Source organism: Mirounga angustirostris, unplaced genomic scaffold, assembly GCF_029215605.1.
Source record: "Mirounga angustirostris isolate CCGP_5_RB_7025 unplaced genomic scaffold, mMirAng1.0.hap1 SCAF_6, whole genome shotgun sequence".
NCBI classification, from domain to species: domain Eukaryota; kingdom Metazoa; phylum Chordata; class Mammalia; order Carnivora; family Phocidae; genus Mirounga; species Mirounga angustirostris.
This window is the reverse complement of record NW_026991714.1, coordinates 102,207,403-102,223,918: the sequence shown is the minus strand read 5'-3', so window position 1 is coordinate 102,223,918 and position 16,516 is coordinate 102,207,403. Positions and strand designations below refer to the sequence as shown.

Below are 16,516 nucleotides of genomic sequence, written 5' to 3'. Positions count from 1 at the left end.
CTACTGGTAAGTGGTATGGTCATTTCTCAAAAAAATTAAATAAAGTTACCATATGATCTAGCAATTCTATTTCTGGGTACATATCCAAAAGTAATGAAAGCAGGGACTCAAAAAGATATCCGTACACTCATTTTAATAAAAGCAGCACGGCTCACAACCAAAAGGTAGAGGCAACCCAAGTATTCATCAACAGATGAATGGATAGACAATGTGTGGTATATACATACAATAGAATATTATTCGGCTTAAAAAGGAAGGTTATTCTGACCCATGCTACATGGATGAACCCTGTAAACATGCTGAGTGAAATAAGCCAGACGCAAAAGGACAAATATCATATGATTCCACTTAGATGAGGTATCTAGAAAAATCAAATTCATAGACACAGAAAGTAGAATAGTGGTTGCCAAGGGTTGCAGCCAGGGGTTAATGAGGAGTTACTGTTTAATGGATACAGTTGCAGTTGGGGAAGATGAAAAAGTTCTGGAGACAGATGGTGGTGATGGTTGCACAACAACATGAATGTACTTAATGTACACTTAAAATGGTTAAAATTCTAAATTTTACTACAATAAAAAGTTTGAAAAAAACTAAAATAGAATTACCCTGTGATCCAGCAATTCCTTTTTTGGGGTCTATACCCAAAAGAATCAAAAGCAAGGACTCAAAGAGATATTTGCATACCCAAGTTCATAGCAGCATTATTCATAAAAACCAAAAGATGAAAGCAATCCAAGTGCACTGACAGATGACTGGATAAATAAAGTTTAAAAAATTTTAAAAGGAGGGGTGCCTGGGTGGCTCAGTTGGTTGGGCGACTGCCTTCGGCTCAGGTCATGATCCTGGAGTCCAGGGATCGAGTCCCGCATCGGGCTCCCTGCTTGGCGGGGAGTCTGCTTCTCCCTCTTGTGCTCTCTCTCTCACTCTCTCTCTCAAATAAATAAATAAAATCTTAAAAAAAATTTTTTTTAAAGGAGGACAATTTTTAAAATAAAAGAATTAAAAAGAAAATGACATTGAAAATAAGCAAAGAAGATCTAACATAGTGATCATAGGAATTCCTAAATAAATAACAAAACAAAGTGAAGAGAATAGTGATTAAAAATTGTATTTCAAGGGGTGCCTGGGTGGCTCAGGGCATTAAGCGTCTGCCTTCGGCTCAGGTCATGATCCCAGGGTCCTGGGATCGAGCCCCACATCGGGCTCACTGCTGGGCGGGAGGCCTGCTTCTCCCTCTCCCACTCCCCCTGCTTGTGTTCCCTCTCTTGCTGTGTCTCTCTCTGTCAAATAAATAAATAAAATCTTTTAAAAAATTGTATTTCAAGAAAACTTTCTGTACTTTAAGTGTCTGTCATTACGTTTTTGATTGTAATATAACTGCTTGACATTAAGCCTTTGATTGCCAAGGCATGCATTTCAAAGACATCCATCTCCAACAAAGATATTGCCAACTGTATAATGCAGCTATAAGCAAAACAGCTGGATAAGGAACCAGGCTGTCCCCACCCATGAAGTTCCTCTTTTAGAAATTCCTCTGTAACCTGGATAACTGAACAGTTGAGTGTCCCTATTTTTCCCTTCCCATGCACTAATTTCTTTTCTTTCTTTCTTTCTTCCTTTTTTTTTTTTTTTTTTAAGAATTTATTTGACAGAGAGAGACACAGCGAGAGAGGGAACACAAGCAGGGGGAGTGGGGGAGGGAGAAGCAGGCTCCCCGCTGAGCAGGGAGCAGGATACAGGGCTCGATCCCCAGACCCTGGGATCATGACCTGAGCTGAAGGCAGACACTTAAGGACTGAGCCACCCAGGCACCCCTCCCATGCACTAATTTCTACTCTTATGTTTGAATTTGCCAATAAAGAATGAACCCATGAGGGGCACCTGGGTGGCTCAGTCGTTAAGCGTCTGCCTTCTGCTCAGGTCATGATTCCAGGGTCCTGGGATAGAGCCCCTCATTGGGCTCCTTCCTCTGCAGGAAGCCTTCTTCTCCCTCCCCCACTCCCCCTGCTTGTGTTCCCTCTCTTGCTGTCTCTCTCTGTCAAATAAATAAATAAAATCTTAAAAAAAAAAATGAACCCATGAAACCTTAGGCACACCACCCTCAGACCCTAATAAAGACAGAGCTCAGGTCTGTGCTCCTGCCCATTCTATCTGTGATTTTGCCATGTAACCCTCAGACATGCCCTGCATCCTTCAGAATCTGCCAGTAATAAATTTTGTTCTTCTAAGTCTCTGATGGCTTTTGCTGAGGTGTGCCCTGCAATCATAATAAGAATGACAAGGAATGGTCTAGCACCAACTTTGGCTCCAGTCTAGGAAATGTCTATTGGAGTTTGCCACAACTAACATGGGCCCAGGCAAGTGTCTCAGGCATTCCTTGGTGACAGCATCACTACCAATAGGCTGGGACTGACACACACTTTCTTTAAAATATTTAAAACTATATATTGAAAAAGAACATTGTGGGGCGCCTGAGTGGCTCAGTTGGTTAAGCGACTGCCTTTGGCTCAGGTCATGATCCTGGAGTCCCGGGATCGAGTCCCGCATCGGGCTCCCTGCTCAGCAGGGAGTCTGCTTCTCCCTCTGACCCTCCTCCCTCTCATGCTCTCTGTCTCTCTCATTCTGTCTCAAATAAATAAAATCTTAAAAAAAAAAAAAAAGAAAAAGAACATTGTGTATCTGTGAATAGTGAGTCAAAATGACCAACACCAATACATTCTTGTAAATTACCAGATTTTAAAGAGGGAGAAAATTTCTTTGAGCATTTTGGCAAAAAGTCCACATGACTTAGAGAGAAAATTATATCATGATCAGATATTGACAGCAACACTTTTATCCCAGAAGAACACAGATATTTAAGATAGCCAAGGAAAGAAAATGTGAACAAAAAATTTTATATCTGGCATAACTAACCTTCAAGTATAAAGGGCACAAATCGATGAACATGTAGGAACTTCTATGTTCTTATGATCCCTTCCAAAAAAATCTAGACAATGAGCTTCAGATACCAGAAAGGAAATTATGAAATAGTTAGATATGAAAGACAGTGAATGTTGTGGGAAACAATAGCATTTACAGGAAAATTAACTTTTAATCTTTATAGTGAAATACCAAAATAGTTTTAAAATCAATGTATTTACAGTGCAGCTACTATGGAAAACAGTATGGAAGTACCTCAAAAAACTAAAAATAGAACAACCATATGATCTAGTAATTCCACTTCTGGGTATTTATCTAAAGGAAATAAAAGCACAACTTATAAATAGGCACCCCCATGTGCACTGCAGTATTATTTACAATAGCCAAGACATGGAAGCAACCTAAGTGTCCATCAATGAATGAATGGATAAAGAAAATGTGGGGGGCTCTGTGTGTGTATACACAAAATGGAATACTATTCAACTATAGAAAAGAAAATTTTGCCACTTGTGACTAGATGGATGGACCTGGAGGACATTATGCTCACTGAAATAAGCTGGACAGAGATAAATAGTATGATCTTATTTATCTGTGGACTCTACAAAAATAAAACAACAAAAAAACCTGAACTCGTAAGTATAGAGAACAGATTGGTAGTTGCCAGAGGGAAGGGGGAGGGGGAGTGGGTGAAATGGGTGAGGGTAGTCAAAAGGTTCAAATTTCCAGTTATAAAATAAATCTTGGAGATATAATGTACACCCTTGTAATTATAGTTAATAATACTGTATTGTATATTTGAAAGTTGCTAAGAGAGTAAATCTTAAAAGTTCTCATAAGAAAAAAATTGTAACTGTTTGGTGATGGATATTAATGATTTATTATGATTATTTCACAATATATACAAATACTGAATCATTATATTGTACATCTGAAACTAATATAATCTTGTATGTCAGTTATATCAGAAAGAAGGAGAGAAAGAAGGAAAAAAAAAAGAACAAAAGAAAGAAAAGAATTATCAGCCCCAAATGTCAATAGCACCAAAGTTGAGAAACCCTGATCTCAGCAATTTGATCAAGAACAGCTGATAGAAATGTATTGTGATGAAGTATTTTCTTGAAGAAATTCAGTCAGAGAAAGACAAATACCATATGATTTCACTCATATGTGGAATTTAAGAAACAAAAAAATGAACATAGGGCAAAGGAAGGAAAAATAAAATAAGATGAAAATAGAGAGGGAGGCAATCCATGAGACACTGAACTCTAGGAAACAAACTGAGGGTGGCTGGAGCGGGGGGGGGGGGCGGAGGGATAACTGGATTACGGGCATTGAGGGCACTTGATGTAATGAGCACTGGGTGTTATATGCAACTGATGAATCACTAAATTCTACCCCTGAAACTAATAATACAGTATATGTTAACTAAATTGAATTTAAATAATTTTTTAAATTCCACAAGTAAAATCCCTCCACCAATTTTTTTCAAGGAATATTGCAGTTGAGCCTGAGAGATATATACATCAGAGATCATGTTTCTCATCCTATTATTTTTTTCTTAGAATATTAAAGGACATTATAAAAAATACAATAAATATATTTAATTAGAGAAAGAATAGAGAAAACCCTTAGTAAGTATGATGGAAATAATTAGTGCTTAGATGAAAGTTTAGAGTACTTAGTATCTATATTAGAAAAAGAAAAGTCCAAAATTAATAACCTAAGTTTCTACCTTAAGAAGCTAGAAAAGCCATACAATGGAGTATTACTCAGGAACAAGAGGGAATGAAGTATTGATACTTCATTTATAGACGGATGTACACCAAGGACAAAGTATTGTATGATTCCATATACAGGAAATGTCCAAAATAGGCAAATCTATAGAGAACAAAAGTGGATTAGTGGTTGCCTGGAGACTGGGTAATCAGGAAGTGATGGCTAAGGTGTGTAGAATTTCCTTTTGGGGTAAGGAAAATGTTCTAAAATTGACTGATGATGAATACACAATTCCATGAATGTACTGAAAGATACCATTTGTACATTTCAAGTTGTTGAGTTGTATGATGTGTGAGTTATATTTCAATAAAAATGTTTTTAAAGGTTAGAAGAACAAATTAAATCAAAAGCAGAAGGCAACTTAATAAAGAGCAGAAATAAATGAAATAGAAAACAGATCAACTATAGAGAAATTAATTAAACCAAAAGCCAATTTCTTGAATAGATTGATAAAATTGATAAGCCTCTAGCCAGAATGATAAAAAACAGAAAGGAACAAATTACCAATATTGGAAATTTAAAAAGGGACATTACTACAGTTTCTACAGACATTAAAAGGATGGTATTGGAATATGATGAACATTTATATCAATAATTAGACAACTTATATGAACTGGACACATTTCTTGAAAGATACAAATTATCAAGAAGAAATGGTCTGAATAGCCCCATATGAAGTAAAGAAATTGAATAATGAAAAATATTACCATAAAGCAAAGTTTGTGCTTAGATATCTTCAGCAGTAAATTCTACCAAACACATACAGAATACCAATCCTATATAAATCCTTTTAGAAAATAGAGGAAGATGAAAGCTTTCTTACTCATTTTAGAAATAAGAATTACCGTGATTCTAAAACTACACAAAAACAATAAAACTACCAATAAAAGCTCTTGTGATCACAGAAGCAAAATATCTTGCAAAATATTAGCAAGTCCAGTTCAACAATAAATTAAAAGGTTAATATTCTATGACCAAGCTGTATTTATCTCAGGAATGTTGGTTTAACATTCAAACTTCAGTCTGTGATATTTACCATGTTACTAGGAGAAGAGAGGAAAAAATGATCACATGATTCAGTAGAGGCAGATAAAACTTTTGACAAATTTCAATAGCATTCATGCTTTAAAAAAATAGAGCAGTGCTCGCTTCAGCAGCACACATAGTAAAATTGGAATAATACAGAGATTAGCATGGCCCTGTGCAAGGATGACAGGCAAATTTGTGAAGTGTTCCATGCTTTTTTAAAGATTTTATTTATTTGATAGAGAGAGAGAGTGCGCCCACAAGCAGGAGGAATGGCCGAGGGAGAGGGAGAAGCAGACTCCCCTCTGAGCAGGGAGCCCGATGCAAGGCTCAATCCCAGGACCTTGGGATCATGACCTGAGTTGAAGGTGGATGTTTAACTGACTGAGCCACCCAGGCGCCCCAAGTGTTCCATATTTTTAAAAATGATTTCCAGTTTGGGGCACCTGGGTGGATCAGTCATTAAGCGTCTGCCTTCGGCTCAGGTCATGATCCCAGGTCCTGGGATCGAGCCCTGCATTGGGCTCCCTGCTCTGCGGGAAGCCTGCTTCTCCCTCTCCCACTCCCCCTGCGTGGGTTCCCCCTCTTGCTGTGTGTCTCTCTGTCAAATAAATAAAATCTTTTACAAAAAATGATTTCCAGTTAAAAAAAATTAAAGCAAATTAGCAATAGAGAGAAACTTCTTCAACTCAATAAAGGGCACTTATAAAAACCTTACTCTATAATCATGTATAAATGGTAAAAGACTGAATGTCTTCTCACTATGTTTGGAATAAGGCAAAGTTTGCTTTCCCCCTTCCTACTTAACACTGTGTTATGGTCTGAATGTTTGTGTTCCTCCCCCACCAATTGATATTTTGAGATTATAATCCTAACTAATACCATCATATTATGATATTCATGGGTGGGGCCTTTGGGAAGTGATTAGGTCATAAAGGCAGAGCTCTTATGAAATGGATTAGTGATCTTATAAAAGATTCTACAGAGCTCCCTAGCCCCTTTCACCATGTGAGGATACAAGAACTCTGTGACCCGGATGAGGGCTCACCTGACTATGTTGGCAGGTTGATCTCAGACTTCCAACCTCCAGAACTGTGAGAAATAAATTTGATATTTTAAGCTACCTTGTCTGTGGTATTTTGTTATAGCAGCCCAAATGGACTAAGACACATTATATGAAGATCCTAGTCAGTGCAATAAGGTAAGAAAAAGAAATAAAAGCCACATACATTGGAAAGGAAGAAGTGGTCTTTACTCACAGGGGACATAATTGTGTTTGTAGAAAATCCTAGGGAATCTACAAAAGCAGCTTTAAAACTAATATAGATTGGGGCTCCTGGCTAGCTCAGTTAGAAGAGTATGTTACTCTTGATCTTGGGGTCATGAGTCATGAGTCATGAGTTTGAGCCCCATGTTGAGTATAAAGATGACATATATAATATATATATAAAATTATATATATATATATATATAAAATAAATTTAGGGCACCTGGGTGGTTCAGTAGGTTAAGCGTCTGCCTTTAGCTCAGGTCATGATCCCAGGGTCCTGGGATGGTGTCCCACATTGGGCTCCCTGCTCAGTGGGGAGTCTGCTTCTCCCTCTACCCCTCCCCCCTGCTCATGATCTCTCTCTCTCATGCTCTCTCTCGCTCTCAAATAAAAATTAAAAAAAATAAACTTAAAAACATTAGTACAGGGGCACCTGGGTGGCACAGCTGGTTAAGCGTCTGACTCTTGGATTTGGCTCAGGTTGTGATCTCAACCTGGGACTGAGCCCCATGTCAGGCTCCACACTGAGCAGGAGTCTGCTTAGGATTCTCTCTCCCTCTCTGCTCCCCCACCCTCATGTTGTCTCTCAAATAAATAAATAATTTTTTTTTTTTTAAGATTTTATTTGTTTGACAGAGAGAGACACAGCAAGAGAGGGAACACGAGCAGGGGGAGTGGGAGAGGGAGAAGCAGGCTTCCCGTAGAGCAGGGAGCCCGATGCGGGGCTCGATCCCAGGACCCTGGGATCATGACCTGAGCCGAAGGCAACACTTAGTGACTGAGCCACCCAGGCGCCCCTATAAAGAAATCTTAAAAAAAACAAAAAAGCAAAAACTAGTACAGATTAATGATAATACGAAGTCCATATATAAAAATCAATTTAAAATTGAATTTTAGGGGTAACTGGGTGGCTCAGTCAGTTAAGTATCTGCCTTCAGCTCAGGTTCTGATCCCAGGGTCCTGGGATTAAGCCCCACATCAGAGCCTGCTTCTCTCTCTCCCTCTGCCTACTGCTCAGCCTGCTTGTGCTCTCTCTCTCTGTCAATAAATAAAACCTTTTAAAAAATGGAATTTTAAAAAAACAATGTATATATAAGACCAAAAATGTTAAACTTAGAATTAAACCTAAAATATGGGTTAGCTCTGTATTGAAAAAAATATTTGAAAAAAATCACTGAACAGTATTTTTAAAAACCCTAAATAAATGGAGATATAGATCATATTTATGATTCAGATGATGCAATATTATTATCCCCAAATTCAACATAATCCTAGTCAAAATCCAAGCAAGTTTTTTTTTTAAATGACAAGCTCATTCTAAACTTTATATGTAGAAGAATGTAGAAGAAAAAAAATTGGGAAAAAAATGAACAAAGTTGGAAGTTTTACATGACCTCATTTAAAGACTTTATGAAACAACAGTAGTTGAGATAGTGTGTATTGTTAAAGAATAGACATATAGATCAATGGAACCAAATACAAAGTCCAGAAGTAGATAAACACATAGTCAATTGATTCTTTTTTTGAAAGTTTTTTTTTTCCTTTTTAAAAGATTTTATTTATTTATTTTTCAGAGAGAGAGAGAGAGCACAAGCAGGGGGAGTGGCAGGCAGAGGGAGAAGCAGGCTCCCTGCTGAGCAAGGAGCCCAATGTGGGACTCAATCCCAGGACCCAGGGATCATGACCCAATATATAACTTAACCAACTGAACTTAACCAACTGAACCACCCAGGCATCCTTAGTCAATTGATTTTTTTTTTTTTAAAGATTTTATTTATTTATTTGACAGAGAGAGACACAGTGAGAGAGGGAACACAAGCGGGGGGAGTTGGAGAGGGAGAAGCAGGCTTCCCGCAGAGCAGGGAGCCTGATCCTGGGCTCGATCCCAGGACCCTGGGGTCATGACCTGAGCTGAAGGCAGACGCTTAACGAATGAGCCACCCAGGCACCCCTAGTCAATTGATTCTTGACAAAGGAGTCAAAGTAATTCAACAGGAAATGTATAGCCTTTTCAACAAATATTATTGGAATAATTGGATATCTATCCATCTTCCTACCTACCATCTGTGTAACTATCAAACCTCAACCTTTACCTCACACTATACAAACAGAAAAACTTGAAACAGATAATATACTTGAATGTGAATGGCAATACTATAAAAATTTAGAAAAAATACAGGAGAAAATCTTTGTGATCTTCGTGTTGGCAAAAATTTCTTAGGACATTAAAAGCATTAACCACAAAAGAAAAAAAATACTTGATTTTACCAAGATTTAATATTTCTATTCTTTGAAATATGCTAAAAAGAATGAAAAGATAGGCCACAGACTGGAAGTAAATTTTCACAAGATGTATGTGAAAAAGGACTTCTATCTAGTTTAATAAGATAGCCCAATTTAAAAAAAGGGCAAGAGTTTCATAGACACTTCACCAAGGAAGATATATGAATGCCCCCAAAACATATCAAAAGATACTTAAGATCATTAGTCATCAGAGAAATGCAAATTGAAGCCAAATAAGATACCACTACATATCAAATAAAATTGAAAGAATTTAAGACTGACAATGCTATGTGTTGGTAAATATGTGCAGCCACTGGAACTTTCATATACTGCTGGTGGAAATGCAAGATGGTACATATACTTTGGAAAAAAGTTTCATAGGTTCCTATAAATTTAAACATATGCTTTGCATATAACTCATTAATTTCATTCCTTGGTATTTACCCAAGACAACTGAAAACATACCTACAAAGACTTACTTGTATATGAATGTTCATAGCATTATTCATGATAATTAAAATCTAGAAACAACTCAGATTTAATTCCACAGGAGAATGGATAAAGCATGGTATATCCATTTAATTAAATATCTCTGAGCATTAAAATGAAATGAATTAGCGATATATGCAACCACATGTATCAAACTCTGAAACATACTGAGTTAAAGAAGCCAAATACAGAAGAGTAAATATTCTGATTAAACTTTTCCCCCACAATTGCATATAATCTCTAGTGATAGAAAGTAGAATACTGTTTCTCAGAGACAACAGTGGAATAGGGGTAGGTTAGGGATTGAACAGAAAGGGCACAAAGGACAAAGGAAACTGTTCTCTATCATGGTGGTAGTTACTCAGATGTATTCCTTTGTCAAAACTCTTATACAGCGTATTTAAAATATGTGAATTTTATTATATGTAAATTATTCCTCAGTACATGTTTTAAAAATTAGCAAACAACTTGGCACTGCAAACTCTAAATAAAAAATATCCTAATCAGGTATCATCTATCCTAAGAATGTAGGGATCAATATTTTAAAAATCTGTTAATAAAATCCAGTCTTAAAAAATATAATATTAATTGTTGAGGAGAGGTGTATGACATACATTCCTGATTTAAAACAAACAAACAAAACTTTGAAAACTAGAAGTAGAGGGGAACTTCCTTAATCTCATTAGGGGTATGTACAATACACTTCCAGTAAAAATCACACTGGATTGTAAAAGTTTTAAAGCATTTCAGTTTTTAGGCAACAGGCTTGGGCAATAAAAACGTCAACAAGGCAAGAGTCCATAGTGATTGCCCAGCTGGTGCAAAAAGGCTTATTAAGTAACCCACATTGAAACAGCCATAGGCCCTAACTGACCAATCAAGATGCCATCTCACAGTAAGGTCAAAATGCTTGCTTGCACCTCTTCCATTGAAAATATTTCCCAAGGGATTGCTGGGAAAATGGTAGAGTAGGAAGACCCTAAGCTCACCTTGTCCCACGGACAAAGTAGGTAACTACCACATCAGTGTAAATAACCCAGAAAATGACCCCAAAACTGGCAGAACAAACTCCACAACTAAATGTAGAGAAGAGGCCACATCAAAGAGTGTAGGAAGGGCGGAGATCTGGTGAGGAACCAGACAGACCTCCGGACTATCCATGGGAGGGATGGACCCACAAGTGCTGAGAGGGGGGAGAAATAGACTATCACACCAGGGAGCCTGCATGAGGAAGAAGAATCCCCATAACATTTGGCTTTGAAAACCAGAGAGGCAGAATTTCAAGAGTTCTTACAACCAACAGGACTTAAAACCTGGAATTATAAAATCAGCAGGCTTGGCTCCGGGAGAGCTGGGAGGGCAAGAGGAAACTGAGTCCCTGCCCTTAAAAAGATAGCACAAAAAACAGGCTGCAGAGATACAACATAGAAGCAGCAGTTTGAAAAATGCCTGGCCATACACGAGGGAGGGTTATTTACTAATCTCAGAGTGTGTCTGGAGGGACAGAGATGGTTGGGAAACTCCTCCAGTAACAAAGGAGCTGGCAGGCACCCCTTACCTTTCCCCGCTCCCCAGCATAAACACATAGCCACCAGTGGAAACCAGTGTAGTGTCATACACCACCTAACTTGCTTATACTGCACCCTGCCTCCCCAGCTTTGGCAGATCTGCCCCTCCAGCCAGGGTTGCCTCAGTCCCAGCACTGTGGGTCCCGTTCCCCAGAAATCCTGAGCAAACCTTGCCAACACTGTGTATCCTGTGCACAAACCTTGCTAAGATTCCAAGTCCTTCCCCCACACACTTTGTGGATCTGCCCCCTCTAATCTGCTCTATGCCAGAGCCCATTCAAAGTGGGACCACAAACCTGGCAGTGTGCAAGCAGTCCTGGCAGGGCCAACACCACTCTGAAGTGACTCCTGCTCTGGAGAGAGAAGGATATCCACACACACCAGTCTGACTGTGACCCCAGCAGCAGGCTGGGGGCAGACAGCTGGTCTGAGTGCAGGCCCCACCCACCAACAAAAGCTTCTCAGGGCACAACACAGGGAAAGCACCCTGCAATTTGGTGCTATTGCATCTCTGGTAAACTCCTAGTCTGACTCAACTCAAGCCCAAGGAAGTCACAGACTGACCCACTAATAGCACAGGGACCAAACACTGCTCACAACAGACAAAGAGAGCCACTGCAGACTGGACTGGAGGAAAAAGCAGGTTGGTTACAAGAGCAAGGTACACCAAACACACATAGGAGGAGACATTCTGTAAACAGGGGACACTGCACTGCACAGCATTAGAGGATCTCTTCTTTATAAAACCACAACTTTTTTTTTTTTTTTTAAAGATTTTACTTATCTACTTGACAGAGAGAGACACAGCGAGAGAGGGAACACAAGCAGGGCAAGTGGGAGAGGGAGAAGCAGGCTTCCCGTGGAGCGGGGAACCCGATGTGGGGCTCGATCCCAGAACCCTGGGATCATGACCTGAGCCAAAGGCAGACGCTTAACGACTGAGCCACCCAGGCGCCCCAAGCCACACCTTTCAAGAGCAGGAGACATATCGGACTTACATAACACAGAAACAAACACAGAGAGGTAAACAAAATGAGGAGACAGCAGAATATGTCCCAAATGAAAGAAAAGGACAAAACCACAGCAAGAGACTTAAGTGAAACAGAGATAATATACCTGATAGAGAATTTAAAATAATAATCATAAAGATACTCATTGGGCTTGAGAAAAGAGTGGAGGGCATCAGTGAGATCCATAATGAAGAGATAAAAAAAGAATCAATTAGAGATGAACACAATAAATAAAATTAGATGGAATAAATGGTAGACCAGAGGAAGCAGAAGAATGGATCAGCAACCTGGAGGACAGAGTAATGGAAAGTAATCAAGCTGAATGAAAAAAAATTTATGCAAAATAGAACAGACTTAGGGAACTCAGTGACTCCATCAAGCATAATAATAGTTTCATTATACAGATCCTAGAAAAAGAGAGAGAAAAAGGGCCAGAAAACTTATCTGAAGAAATAAAAGTGAAAACTACCCAAATCCAGGGAAGGAAACAAATTCAGATCCAAGAGGCAAAGATCCCCCAACAAAATCAACCAAAGGATGGGCACCTGGGTGGCTCAGTTGGTTAAGCATCCAACTCTTGATTTTGGCTCAGGTCATGATCTCAGTATCATAAGATCAAGCCCTGCATCAGGCTCCACCACACCGGGCATGGGGGCATGGAAACTGTTTAAGTTGCCCCTCTCTCTCCCTCTGCGGTCCGTGGCTCCCAGCCCCGCCCCCCCCCCCCCCCCCCCCGCCGCCCCGTGCACTCTAAATCAATCAGTCAACCAAAGGAGGTCCAACCAAGCACACAGCAATTAAAATGGCAAAAAGTAGTGATAAAGAATTTTAAAAGCAACAAGAGAAAAGAAAACAGTTACACACAAGGGTAACCCCATTAGATTATCAGCTGATTTTTCAGCAGAAATTTTGCAGGCCAGAAGAGAGTGAAGTGGCATATCTGAAGTACAGAAAGGGAAAAAAATCTGCAGCCAAGAATATTCTATCCAGCAAGGCTATCATTCAAAATAGAAGGAGATGTAAAGAGTTTCCAAACAAAAGTTAAATGAATTCATGACCACTAAACCATCCCTACAAGAAATGTTAAAGGGGACTCTTTAAGTGGAAAGGGAAGACCATAAGTAAGAGTAACAAAAATAGGGAGCATAAAAGTGGCAAAAATTGGGGCACCTGGGTGGCTCAGTTGTTTAAGCATCTGACTCTTGATTTCAGCTCAGGTCATGATCTCAGGGTCATGGGACTGGCCTCAGGTCTGGCTCCACACTCAGCAGGGAGTCTGCTTGGGACTGTCTCTCTCCCTCTTCCATTGTCCCTCCCCCACCCCAGCATGAGCTTTATCTAAAATAAATTTTTTTAAAAAGCAGTAAAAATAAGTATATCTGTAAAAATCAGCCAAGCAACTCACAAAATAAAAGGATGTAAAGTATGACACCTATACCTAAAACGTGGGATGGAGAGGAGTAAAAAAAAAAAAAAAAGGATTCAAACTTAACCGACCATCAACTTAATATAGGCCCCTATATGCAGAAGAGGTTATATACCAAATTCATCCTATGAAGCCAGCATTACCCTGAACCAAAACCAGATAAAGATACTACAAAAGAGAGAACTAAGGGCAATATTGCTGATGAACATAAATGCAAAAATCCTCAACAAAATGTAGCAAATTGAATCCAACAATACATTAAAAGAATCATTCACCACAATCAAGTGGAATTTATTCTGTACGCAAGGGTGATTCAATATTTACAAATAAATCAACATGACACATTACATAAATAAGAGAAAGGATAAAAACCATATAATCATTTCAATAGATTCAGAAAAAGTATTTCACAAAGTACAACAAACATTCATGATAAAATTCCTCAACAGGGGCACCTGGCTGGCTCAGTTGGTGGAGCATGTGACTCTTGATCTTGAGGTTGTGAGTTTAAATCCCAAGTTGGGCTTAGGGCTTACTTAAAAAAAAAAAAAAAAAAAAAAAGAAAGAAGCCTTGACAAAGTAGGTTTAGAGGGACTATACCTCAGATAATAAAAGCTACATATGAGGGGCGCCTGGGTGACTCAGTTGGTTAAGTTTCTGCCTTCGGCTCAGGTCATGATCCCAGGACCCTGGGATCAAGGCCCAAGTCAGGCTCCCTGTTCAGTGGAGAGCCTGCTTCTCCCTCACCTCTGCCCCATCCCCCGTCGTATTCTCTTGCTCTCACTCTCTCTCTCTCGCTCTATCTCAAATAAATAAATAAAATCTTTAAAAAAATAAAAGCTACATATGAAAAACCCACAGCTACTGTCATATCAATGGGGACAAACTGAGAGCTCTTTCCCTAACATAAGGAACAAAAGAAGAGTGTCTACTCTCACCACTTTTATTCAACATAGTACTGAAAGTCCTAGCCACAGCAATCAGGCAACAAAAAGAAATAAAAAGCATTCAAATTGGTAAGGAAGAAGTAAAACTTTCATTATTTGCAGATGACATGATACTATTATGTAGAAAACCCTAAAGATTCCACCAAAAACTACTAGAACTGATTAACGAATTCAGTAAGACCACAGGATACATAAATCAATGTACAGAAATCTGTTCCATTTCTATTCACCTTAATGCAGCAGAAAAAGAAATTAAGAAAACAATCCCATTTAAAATTGCACCAAAAATAATAGAATACCTAAGAATAGGGGTGCCTGGATGGCTCAGTGGGTTAAGTGCCGGACTCTTGGTTTTTGGCTCAGGTCATGATCTCACGGTAATGAGATTAAGCCCTGCACTGGGTTCTGTGCTGAGTTGAGTGTAGAGTCTGCTTTGGATTCTCGCTCTCCTCTTCCTCTGCTCCTCCCCTGCTCACACGCTTGTGCTCTCTCTCTCAAAAAGAATGATCTGAAGATGGGCAGAATAAACTCCACAACTAAATGTAGGGGGAAAAGCTCCATCTGAGAGGTTGGGAAGGGCAGAAACCATGGTCATGACCTGCCCCTAGGAGGGAGGGAGCTGTTGACACAGAACAGGGAAAGCCCCAGGGAGCCCACTCAGGGAAGACAAATCCTCAAAATGTCTGGCCCTGAAAACCAGAGGGGCTGAATTCGATGAGTTTGTATAACCAGCGGGACTTGGAGCCTGGAGCTTTAAAAGTCAGCTGACTCGGCACTGGACAAGCCAGCAAGATGAGTGATAGCTGAGTCCTTACCCCTAAGAGACAACAGTCCATGGAGAGGCAAAATAGAAGGGACAAGTTTGCATAACACCTGGGACAAATGCAAAGGAGACCTGTTTATAGGGAATTTGGAGCATGTTGGGAGACTTCTCCAGGAACAAAGGAGCTGGCAGGAGCCATTTTCCATCTTGCCCCCGCCCCCAGCATAGTCAACAGAGAGCCACCTGCAGGAGGCTGCACTGCACAGACTCACTTGCTACCTAACCTGCTAGCAGTGCATCTGCGCACGAGTTCTCCTGAGCACTCACCCACTCCAAGCCTGCCGGCCTCGGCCCTGGGCTCAGTGCAAATTTTGTTAATGCCACGTGTGCCTTGCCCAGCCACTGCGTGCCATGCCCCCAACCGCTGCTCTTTGAGGAATCCAGCCTGGGACTAGCGGTTCGGCACAAATTATGCTAACACTGCCACCCTGCCCCAGAGCCCTCCTGTGGTCACACTCCCTCAGAGCTGGACTGCCTGGGTCCCACTAACAGCCAACAATAGGCAGAGTCAGTGCAGACATGTGGACTGAAAGGAAAAGTGACTCAGACAAAATAGGACTCAAGCAACACACATAAGAGATGCCCCTGAAGTAGCAAGCTTCTGATAAACAGGGGGGACACAGGAGCATAGGACACTACAGAACCTCCTCTTTTTCATAAAGTCACCACTTTCAAGAGCAGAAGATGTAGCCAACTTTCCTAACACACAAAAACAGACACAGCAAGACAGACAAGATAGAGGAATGTGTCCCAAATGAAAGAACAGGACAAAATCACAGCAGGAGATCTAAGTGAACAGAAATAAGTAACATACTGATCAAGATTTAAAGTAATGATTATAAAGATACTCACTGACTTCAGAAAAGGGTGGAGGACATCAGTGAGACCCTTGACAAAGAGATAAAAAAAATAACATATCAGAGATGATGAACTCAATAAATGAAATTAAAAATACAACAGATGGAATAAATAATAGGCT

General features: G+C 39.8%; 1 long non-coding RNA gene and 1 other non-coding gene across 2 annotated transcripts in view; one reads left to right on the top strand and one right to left on the bottom strand.

Annotated features, from left to right (window-relative positions):
* The window catches only part of LOC135364775 (uncharacterized), a 68,267-nt gene that overhangs the window by 42,642 nt on the left and 9,109 nt on the right, over window positions 1-16,516 (bottom strand). The window lies entirely within an intron of this gene.
* Window positions 5,837-5,939, top strand: LOC123847208 (U6 spliceosomal RNA). The gene has a single exon (XR_006791459.1). It is a non-coding gene; the product is annotated as a U6 spliceosomal RNA (small nuclear RNA).